An 11,329-nucleotide genomic window follows, 5' to 3' on the forward strand; every position below is an offset into this window, starting at 1 on the left:
TTTTTGTGTTTTATCTCGTTTCCCAAAGCACCATATTGCTTTTTGCCTTGCACCAATAAATACAAAGTCCCTTTGATTTGAAATATGGGCAAACAAGAAAAACACTCCCTCGCTGTCCAGATACTCTCAACTCCTCCGTCCACAGCTCTGAGGATAAACGATACTCTTGTTGCTCTGTTCTGCAGATCAAGCCGAACCCTCTGAAGATTAGACTTTTTTACAGGGCTTCCAATAATAATACTCAATAGAAGGAAAAGATGAAGCAGTTGTTCCAGATCACAGTGATACGGGTTCTTGGACATTTGTCGTCATCCAGGTTGGAACTGTTTAGTCCTCATCAGAACGCCACGTAGTTGACATCAGCAAGCAGGTCATTGTTCTCACTTGATCTCTAACCATCAGAGTGTGCTTTCTCTACCACTTGGATCCTGTGTTGGACAGACTGTGAAACATGCTCCCCTCCTCTTTCATTTTGTCTCACAAGGACCTTGAAATGCAAAAAAGCCACTTCTCTGTTCTACTTTTTTTTTTTTTTTTTTTTGGTTTTTCAAGACAGGGTTTCTCTGTGGTTTTGGAGCCTGTCCTGGAACTAGCTCTGTAGACCAGGCTGGTCTCGAACTCACAGAGATCCGCCTGACTCTGCCTCCTGAGTGCTGGGATTAAAGGCGTGCGCCACGATCACCCGGCTTACTTTTTGTTTTTTAATACACTACAATCAGCTCAGTTGCCTTAACTTTACAATCTAGAAATGTAACTCCAGGCTCTCTTTCTTGAATTCTGGGGCACAAGATCTGGGAGCATTCTTACGGTTATTGCAGAAAATCTTTTTGGTAAAAAGATAGTTTGAGAAACGGCACAGTCTTGGCACCCCCTCCCCAGTCGTCGTCTCATGCTGGATTCAGACTGAGCCAGTAGCAGCCATGTAACAGGAAGTAAAGCATTAGCTGGAGAGCATCAGAATTCCTTGTGTGTTTTCTGGGCTTGTTGAACTTGATTGTATCAAAGTTCTGGGAATATCCATGAATCCCGGCACTCATATGTTTCTATAGATTGACAGAGGGCAGGCAGAGATGTGGGCATCTTTCTTATTCACAAGTGTGTGACTCTGATCAGATGTTTAGACTCTTTCTACTCACTGTTCAGATGTCATCAAATGGTGGCATATACAAGACAACCCTAGACAAAGGTACTCTCAAGCTGAGAGCCATGGGTCTAGGCTGAGGTTACCATTTGGAAAACCGTCTGGAATTTGGAAAACTGTCTGGAATTTGTCGAATACCACTCCATCCCAGGGAAGAAAGGACACATTCGGCACCTTTTCCCCTCTTGTGTGATGTGGATGATAGTGGCAAATCTAGAATTTCTTGAATCTCACAGTGTTAAGTTACCACATTTCTCTTGGGTCTCCTATAGTCTAAGCAACCCCTAAATCCCCTGGTATTAGACTTATAGTGTGGTGACATTTTTGAAGAATCTGATCAGGTATTTTGCAGAATGTTTTCCAATTTGAATGTGTCTTATTATTTTCTTATTAGATGCATGTATGTATTTTTGGTAAGAACACTTAATTCTCAACAGCATGTTTCTCTCTTGAGCCACAACTGAGTCACATGGTTTGCTGACACACAGATGCATTTCTAGAGTATTTTAAAGAACATGCCATCAGATTTCATCCCCACACACTCTTTCCTGTGTACCCAGTATTTGTTGAACACATTTGCATTCTTTCAGCAAGGGAATGGCTCAGGCCGCAGTCTGAGTCCTCCTGCATCTAGTCCTGTCTCCTCTGGTGTGTGAAGAGTGAGACCAGCAGTCAGGTACAAAGAAGGCCCAGGCTGTAGAAAGAGGCTGAGTGAGCAAGGCTGGGAACTGTCTCACAGAACTCACCTTGACCAGCAGTCTGTAGGACAGCTTCCTGTAGACTCTAAGAGACAGCATTGGTTGTTTCCTAAGGGTGGCAATTGCTGTTTGCCACGCTGATGGCCAACAACAGCAAACCTGCAAGCAAGAAAAGGGAAGGAAGGAGGGAAGGAAAAAGGGAAGGAAGGAAGGAGGGAGGAAGGGAGGGAGGGAAGGAGAGAGAGAGAGAGAGAGAGAGAGAGAGAGGAGGGTAGAAGTTTGCATGTGGTTCTGACCTTTTCTTCAATCACAGAATTCTCCTGGAAATGGTCACTTAGAAGAACCTTGTGCATGGTGCACCAGTCCTCAACTCCCGCCTCCCCATGCCTGCCTCTGCCCTGGTTAAGTGGCAGATAAATTGTCAGTTTAGGCCATCATCAGCTGGTGTAGGAGTGGCTCTAGGCTAAGAGTTAGCATCTGTTCTCATGTTAGGAGCCACCTGGGAACTGAGACAGAACAGGTGTGAAAATAAACAAGTGGAGGAAAACACACGTAGTCTCAGCCAGCTTCTCACCCATGGTGTCCTTAGGGCATCTGGCTTTGGAGAGTTGCCCTTGAACTTTCACATGCCACACACATGCATTTCACCCATCACGTGCTCTTAGTACACACACATCTGAACCCTATATCACCCTGAAGTAGGCAGGGGAAAATCCAGAGGGCAGTGAATGATATCAGTGGTGACAGGGGCCTACTGCCCTTATCCCCTGTCCACTGTGGGAAATAAGAAGGATAAGTCAAGCAGTCACATCCCTGAGAATGTGAGTCAGGCCCACGATTGCCACAGACAAGAGAAGAGGGCATCAGGGTGGAACCTGGCTCCTTTTCAAGGTTAAGTCCATTTACAAGACATGGCACCTTACAAAACCAGTGACCCAGGGTTCTGGGACACTGGCTATACGCACGGTTGCTTTTGCTGGATGAACTTAAACTTTGTGACAGGTCATCAGGCCTAGGACTGTTTCTGCTGAACCGATGAAGACATAGACAACATTATATGTGTGCACTCAGGTTGCAGCCTGGCATGTGGCAGTCTGTGCTGGTGCCAAATGAGTGTCTGGGTGAATGTGAGTATAAGTGTACTTTCTAATCTCTAAGAGACTTGTATGGCATTCCCTGACTTCTCGGTTGTTCTGTAGAGGCTGTGTTCAATATCCGCAACCCTTCTTCCCTCTATGCCAAAACCTGAACTCTTTTTCTGGGAGGCTGCTTAGTTCTTAGCCTGTGGCCCACTGACAGCTCCAACAGAATACCAGGATCAACTGCTGGAGCCTGATGAAAAAAATCTCTCTCTCTCTCTCTCTCTCTCTCTCTCTCTCTCTCTCTCTCTCTCTGTGTGTGTGTGTGTGTGTGTGTGTGTGTGTTATGCTGCTTTTATTATGACCTTAACATACCCTCTTAACATCTTCCAACCATACCGAGAACCGGGACAGGTGGTGTAATATGGAGCATAGGGCAAGTGTGTGACAAAAACCAGTGCAGTGACGACATGGTGGTGCCATTGCAGGGGAACCATCTTGGGGTCTGTAGGATGATGGTTTTGGCCATTGCTTCATCTTCAGACTGACTCATTGCTCAATCTATCTATCCATCCATATCTATCTATCTATCTATCTATCTATCTATCTATCTATCATCTATCTATCTATCTATCTATCTATCTATTGAAAGACCTGACCTTCAAACATGGGTTACATATAAATCTTTCCCCACAGTCTAATTGATCAAGCCCAGGTCATACACCACCTCTGGCCTAGCAACAGTTGTGGGCACCATCAAACGCTGATGTCACGAACCAAACAGGAAGCCATTTTGTGTTACTATTGGAATGAAAGTCTGAGTTGGATAACGGAGGGGAGAAAAGAGGTGGTAGGCAGGCAAGTCTCCTTTACCCTGTGCACATCCGCCCATGTGTGCTGTGCTGTGCAGCGTGGGTGGCTCCTCTCCTTGGGCTCATGCAATTTCCACCTGAGAGGATCTCCTACCCATAAAGACATTTTGTTCTGTGGCTCTGCATCCAGGAACAGTGCCATCTCTACAAAATTTCTGTCTTTGTTTGCCCATTGACTGGCTGAAGGTTCCATGCTCATACCCCACAATGTCTCCTTTAGTTTCAAGAATCAAGGCAGGCCAAGAATCACTGACATGTGTTTAATTTGCAGGTTGATCCTATCTCTTATGGTAGAAGAGAGGTGCTGTGTCCTTACTTTTTCCATGAGAAAGAGGTGTGTGGGCCAGGAAGCCACAGTCAGACCTGTTGGAAGATCATCAGAACCGATGCTGGTGTCCTCTGACAGCAGAAGAACGGGCTTGTCAAGAAAACTCAGTGAGATGAAATGCCTGGACCTGAAGTCTACACCCTCTTTCACTAGTGCTCTGAACTTTGCAAGGTTTCTTTGTTGTGGTTCCAGAACTTAAAAAAGAATGTAGTAAAATACATGAAATTTCTATTGTCATTTGAAGTGTACAGTTTAGTGGGTATGAGTTACATCCATGGTGTGGTGGAGCTGGCCTGGCACACATAAGATCCTACACTTGATCCCCAACACCAAAGTAAGAAAAAACAGATAATATTCTTTGTCTAGAGAAGGGTAGAGACTCCAAATGGATAGAGACTAGAATTGGGATAAAGTTGTTTCAGGATGTTAGCTGGTGTGTGTGTGTGTGTGTGTGTGTGCACATCTGTGTGTGGGTGTGCATGCACACAGTGCCTGCTGTTTTCCTCTATTGCTCTCTGCCGTATCCCCTTGAGACAGGATCTCAACCTGAAGCTCAACATCTTTGCTAGGTAAGATGACCAGTGAGCTCCCAGGATCTGCCTGTCTCCTCTTCCTAATTCTGGGGTCACAATCACACAAGACCATGCCTGGCTTTTTAAGTGGATGCTGAGGATTTGAACTCAGGTTCTCATGTCTTACCCATTGAGCCAGCTCCCCAGTTGGGTATTGACTTTTATAGTCTTGAATTCTGGGCCATGTGAATAAATACCACAGACAACAAAAAAGGATTTGCCCATTCTAGATATTAAATGTAAAGAGAATCATGTGGTGTTTGTCACTTGGTGCTGGCTTTTTCCCTCATGTGTCTGACCCACATTTCCATTGTATTATAATTATATTTGTTGGATTAATCCAGCATCATTTTTAATCAAAAGTCTTTTAGCAGCTGTTGCTCCTTTCTCAGCCATCAAACAATTCAAAGACAACACAATAAATAGCATACAGCATCCCAACTTTCTGTGTATTTTCCATTTTTATGTGGCTTTATTTTAAACTCTATTTTTTTTTGTTTTTTATTTTTGTTGTGTCTTTTTGGAGACAGGGTTTCTCTGAGTATCTTTGGCTATCCTGGAACTCACCATATAAACCAGAGTGTGTGCCATCACACCCAACTTTCTCTCTCTCTCTCTCTCTCTCTCTCTCTCTCTCTCTCTCTCTCTCTCTCTCAGGACTTTATCCTTTTTTCTTTTCTCTCCCAAGCCTACATATATTTTTAAACACGCTGTAAACCATTTAGAGGCTTTTTTGTCTGAATCTATCTTTACTGTATATCTCTCTCTTTCTGACCACATGAGTCTTTAATTTGCTAACTGATATGGCTAGGATGAAAGCTGTGGCTTTGACAACTGGATCCACCCATTTCTTAGCTTTCTGAGAGTCTAGCCTCATGGCAGAGGTACTGGTAGGAGCCATGTTTATTGCCAGAACTCTATGGAGTTTCAGGGTCCGAGCTACCACCAAGAAGCATGCTTCAGCTATTCATCAACACCATTAAAGTGTTTTGTGGTGGGGCCTCTTAAAAGAGATGCAAGGATTTTGAAGCTAAAGCTGAGTCAAGAAGTCTCTCTTAAATAAGACACACTTGCCTCTAGAAAACAGAGCCCATCTGAGAAAATGCTGCTACCAAGAAACCGTCCTTACCTCTGTTGTTTTGTGTCTGGAATTACTTCCCAAGCCCTCTCAGGTTTTAAGTGGATGTGGTTGTCCACACGGGTGCCAAATGATACCAAAAGTTACAAAATTCCCACACTAGTTCAGAATTATGTATAATAAAGGGTTATTTATTTAAGGGTAGAATCACAGATCACAATCCTCTGTACAAACAGGGAACAGGAACCAAATCTAGCAGCACAAAATGAGAGCCGGAAGCAAGAGAGAGTGAGTGCAGGCTTTGCAGCTGCATTTATTATAAGAGACCATGCCCAAGTGGACTGGTATCTTAAAGGCTATTGGCTGAAGGAGCTCCCACAGCACTATATAAGATTTCACACACCCTCAGCCTCCTAACTTCTCACCTGTGAAGCTCGGATAATTATAGTATTTGTCTGGTTGGGTTTTCTTGTTGTTTGTTTGTTATACTTGATTGAGTTGCAGATGTTTTGTTTTGTTATAAAGCAATGAGGTCATGCATGTAGGAGCCAATGTCTGTCTGGCTTATGGGCAGGCTGCTCTAAGAGGCACCTAAAGGGAGACCCTCAGTCTCAGCAGTGCACTGGAGGTGTGTATGCTGGTTCAGTCACACAAGTTGTAAAGACACTTGTGGTCTCCATACTCTTGGACATGTTGGCCTAGCTCAGCTTTCTGGACTTGAACCATGCATACTCCACACACATAGCCTAGGATGCTCTCACAGTAGGTTTAGAGAAGGTACAGGAAACAGCATTTCTTGGAAAACATAAGATAGATGTTTCTGTTTCTGGTCTCCCACTGGGCACAGAGGAGAGGATATACTTGGGCTCCTCCACTGGCAGGTGTGTCAAAAGGAGAAGCCAAAAGGCTATGCTCTGGGAACAAATACATTTCCGAGGATGTAATCAAAGCTCTCGTGATGAAAACAGAAGGGCACTTAAGTGTGCCATTGCTGCTTTCTCACAAGTTATGACTCTTGTCTGTGTCCCATACATATAGAGGAGGTAAGTGATCACATTGCAGGGAGCATCTGTGGACCATTAATAGGGTCTCCACCACCTCCAGACCAAGACTGGTATCAGTGAACATGACACTTGCTGAAGCCTCCAGGTGATACCCTGGCAGCACGGCAAGGGCCATAAAGAACATGGTATTGCTATAGTTCTGTGAAGAGGGGGCTTCTGGGGGAAAGGGGCTTCCTTTACTAATAAAGAACAGGCAGAATTGGACCAGTTTGGCATAGAGAAGAACAGGTCCAGGTAAAGTATTCCCTAAGCTGTCCCTGTCTCACAAACAGGCTTCTCAGTCCATGGAGGCCCTGACTTACCCTGTGTTCAAACAACGTGGGTGTGAAGTGCCCTGCCTTACTGAATATTTCATACCTGCTGGGGCTGGAAAGATGGAAAAGCGCTCAGACCACTCTTAGGTGACCTGAGTTCTGTTCCAAGCACTCTTGTGGGTCTTCTCACAACCCTCTACAATTCCAGCTCCAGGGAGATCTGATGCCTCAGGTCTCCATGGGAACCTGAACTCAGATGTGCGCACATGCACACACACACACACACACACACACAAACACACAATTAAAATAAACTTTAAAAATATTTTAAAGCCAGCAGGTGACAGGAGCTGAGATCCTAGTTTAGGCCACTGATCTAAAGAAAAGACTTTGTCCCCTTCTTTCTGCTACACCATGCTGCCTCCTGGAGGCCACAGTGGGCAAACCTAGTAAGGAAGGTTGAGAAAGAGAATAAAGTAAAATGCAATTGAGCCCCCCCCCAACACACACACGCACACGCGCACACACACACACACACACAGAAGTAAATGGAGGTGATTTTCGTAAACGAGCCTTCTAAAAGACTGGAAGCTGTAACTCACAAGCCCACACGCTGGTGTCTGTCTAGGATGTCCTCTGCCAAGCCTTCTAGCCACCTGGTGCTCTGTGTCTAACACAGTGACTCTTCTGCATGTGTGCTCACTCTTAAGCCTTGAGAATCACTACTTCCAGTTTCCATCATGCCCAGACTCCTCCCAAAGTGCCACCTGCTTCTACCTCCTGAGTACCCATTTAACTCTCTCTTGCCAGCCCACCCAGGAGGGCTGGTCATGACTGGTGAATCTCTGAGCATCATTACTGGAGGGACAGCAGCTTTGATGGTCAGTTGCTTCTAACCCCTACTGTCATCCCTCCTTGTCCTTTAAAGGAGAGTTCCAGAAAGTGGGCTTGAGTTATAATCATCTCTATGCTTGCCAAAGAATAGGACCTGACATTAGACTTCAGAATAAACTAGGAAGTCCCATTTGAGCCTCTGCATCCTTAAACTAGGCATGCCAGTGAACGTGTTGGACAGAGACATGTATGCATTTCCTGAGCAAAGTAGATTCAAAGACAACTGTGCACTTCCTAACCCGAAGCAACTACAAACAAGGTCAAGACCCTTGTGGCCCATCTCGTCTGGTAAGACAACAACGGTTACTTCTCTTCTATAATTAGAAAACTTTGAGGCTTAGGCATTGGCAGTTACCAAATACGTGTCTTGTTAACTACTGAGCCCTAACCCTGCAGAGTAATCCAAATGGGAATTACAGCACAATACACAAGACAATGGCCAGGCCGAGGAGAGCTTTCTCATTTTGTATTGCATTCCTCAAACATTCTAGTGAAGGTGCTTGTGCTGACCTCCCCACAGTGGGGTGGATTTCCTTCCTGGGTATGTCTCTGGGAAAATTCCCCTTCTCTGGGATGGGAATGTGACCCCCTGACTGGGTGTCCATTAGAGTCACAGGGTGTGGGTGCACCTGCAAGGTCTCACTCCCTCACAGAGGGACTAGACTCCCACCTCTGCAAATCCACCCAGCTCAGGCTCTGCAGAACATCTGGGCCTCCTTGTGCTGGCCATCGCTGTACACCTGCATGTGATTAGGACTCGGCAGACACCACAGCTCCACCGAAGTCAGCCCTGGTGACATGTCCCTGTGGAAAAGACCCTCCCCAGATTGCTGAGTGCAGGTTCCAAGGATACGTGAGCTCCACACATCTGTGACCACAGCAGTCCCCATCCTCAGTGGAGCAGCAGCAAGGACACCTTCACCCCAGCCTGCCTGGAAATCAACAGCACCAAGGGCAGACTGAGCACAGCACAGACAGGGAGGGAACAGAAGCCCAGCTTGGCCTCCTCAAAATCAGCCACTGAAGAGTCTACTTTAGACCTCTTTACAACTGCCTTTGAGAAGTTAGATACAATTTCAAATCCCCTGACTTTCTCCATGCAAATGTCCCTTCTCTTGTGAATGTGTAAGCCCCTGCACAGCCCGCTGGGGACTTGTGGACAATGAAAATGTGATGTAATGAACAGTGCATGACAAGACTTTACACTTTTCCATGGAAGGGCCTCAGAGCTCGCACATTTATTGGACCTGCAGAATATTTAGTTGAGAAGACAGTTTTTCTCCCAAGAAAATTAATTTTCATTTAATAATGAAATTAAGAGCACAAAGAGAGTCTCGAGATAGACCTTTGGTAGGAGATAAACATGACCACAGAGACTTTCACTAATGTACTACAGGAACGTTGCATCCAAACTGGGCAGCTGCTGCCATCCCTGACACAAAGGTGAGTCACTCTAATGGGGATTCATATCCCCAAAGGTCGTATTGGTCACAGTCTTTTTTGAGGGCCAGGTCATGTCACAACTGCATCTCTGTAGGAAGAAGTGAGTGGAGGAGCCAAGAGCACACTACATTCTGTCGGAAGAGGAGCTGAAACAGTTAAGGAGGAGCTGTCTGGAGAACCAAGCCAGAATGGCCTGGCATATTTGCTCTAAAATGAGTCATTGGCCTCAAAAAAGAAGCCACTCAATGGTCTTTATGCCTTTAGTCTTCAGAGGCTAAGCCATGCAGCCTCTGAAGCAGAACCCATGCTTTCTGCAGTGGGATAGGTCCTCCTCTGCCCAGTCACCATAGGAAGATGAAATCCTATCAAGAGTAGTCACTTGGTGATTTAAGAAAGAAAGAAAAGAAGAAAGAGCTGAAATTGTTGCATTTTTTGGTTACAGCTATTCACAGCCATACAAGTTCACATTCTAAAAGAAGAGAAGTCTTTGTCTTAGAATAAATTACACAAGGATTATTTTCTTGTTGGAAAATTTTACAAAATTAAAAGGACTCAGATGGGGTTCTTAAATATATTAGCTGGGTTTAAATCTTCGTCTGTAGGGAGTATAGTGTAACCACTAAGAAGGAAAATACCTATAAACCATCCTGGACTTTGACATCTGTAGGGGAGACCCAGCCAATCACCTTGCTAGCAGGGGGCGGGGTCCCCCGAGGATATTTTTTATTTATAAAGATTGCGGGCGTGGCTCCCAGCCGCCCCTTTTGTTTTTCTGTTTTCCGCGGGAACCTTTGGTTTTGTAAGTCTATTTTCCCCATTAAAGCTATATATATTTTTACAATCTGTCTGCATTCATTTACGCCGCTACACCAACAGACATCCAGGACAAAGGCAGAAGTAATGCCTCTCCTGTAGTGATATTTCAATATTATTTTAACAAATAAAGCCTGCCTGAAGATCTGAGAGTAAAACAGCCTCACTGATCAACCATTAAAAACCAGGCAGGTGGGGCTGGAGAGATGGCTCAGAGGTTAAGAACACTGGCTGATCTTCCAGAGGTCTTGAGTTTAATTCCCAGCAACCACATGGTGGCTCACAACCATCTGTAATGAGGTCTGGTGCCCTATTCTGACATAGAGGTGTACATGCAGGAAGAATATTGTATATATAATAAATACTTTTTAAAAAACTAGGCAGGTAACACACACCTTTAATCCCAGTAGCCACACTAGTTGCCAGAGAAACTGGGCAATACCAGTTTCTTTAATACCAGCCCTAGAGAGGATTATAAAACTGGAGGAGATGGCTCTCAATCTCAGTCTCATTCTAAGATTCCTGGAGGCTGGATCATCATTTTGGACTGAGGTCGAGGTAAGAACCAGTGGCTGGCTGTTTTGCTTTTCGGATCTTCAGGTTGAACCCCAGTATCTGTCCCCGAGTTGTTGTTGTTGTTGTTGTTATTATTAATCGTGTTTCACTCTCCCACACCCTAAGGAGAAAACGCAGCATGAAGTCAACACTGTCCTGGAAGCTCTCAGCAGGTGCAGCCCTGGTGATTTCTCTCTCCCAGTCATTGACAAGAGGTCCTAAAGATGGACAGGTAGCAAGAAATCAAACCAAACACCTCTGTAGAGCAGGGATTCTGGAGATGAGAGACAGGCTTGCACCCTGCTCGTCCCATACCAAGGGCCACAACTACCGGTCTAGGAGTAAGGACCTCCTGCATTTCAGGTCCAGGCTGTGTGTTTGGGTCTGAAAAAAGCATTTGTGTGTGGCTTCACTTCCCGTCGCTGTGTGCCAAAATATAACAGCAACACACACAGTGGAAGGCACACTTAAGCCAGCACAGATTCCACAGCAAAGCATAAGTACCCATCGCCTCTTGGAGGGGGCTTTGCCTTCCTGG

Source organism: Chionomys nivalis, chromosome 1 (assembly GCF_950005125.1).
Source record: "Chionomys nivalis chromosome 1, mChiNiv1.1, whole genome shotgun sequence".
Lineage (NCBI taxonomy): Eukaryota > Metazoa > Chordata > Mammalia > Rodentia > Cricetidae > Chionomys > Chionomys nivalis.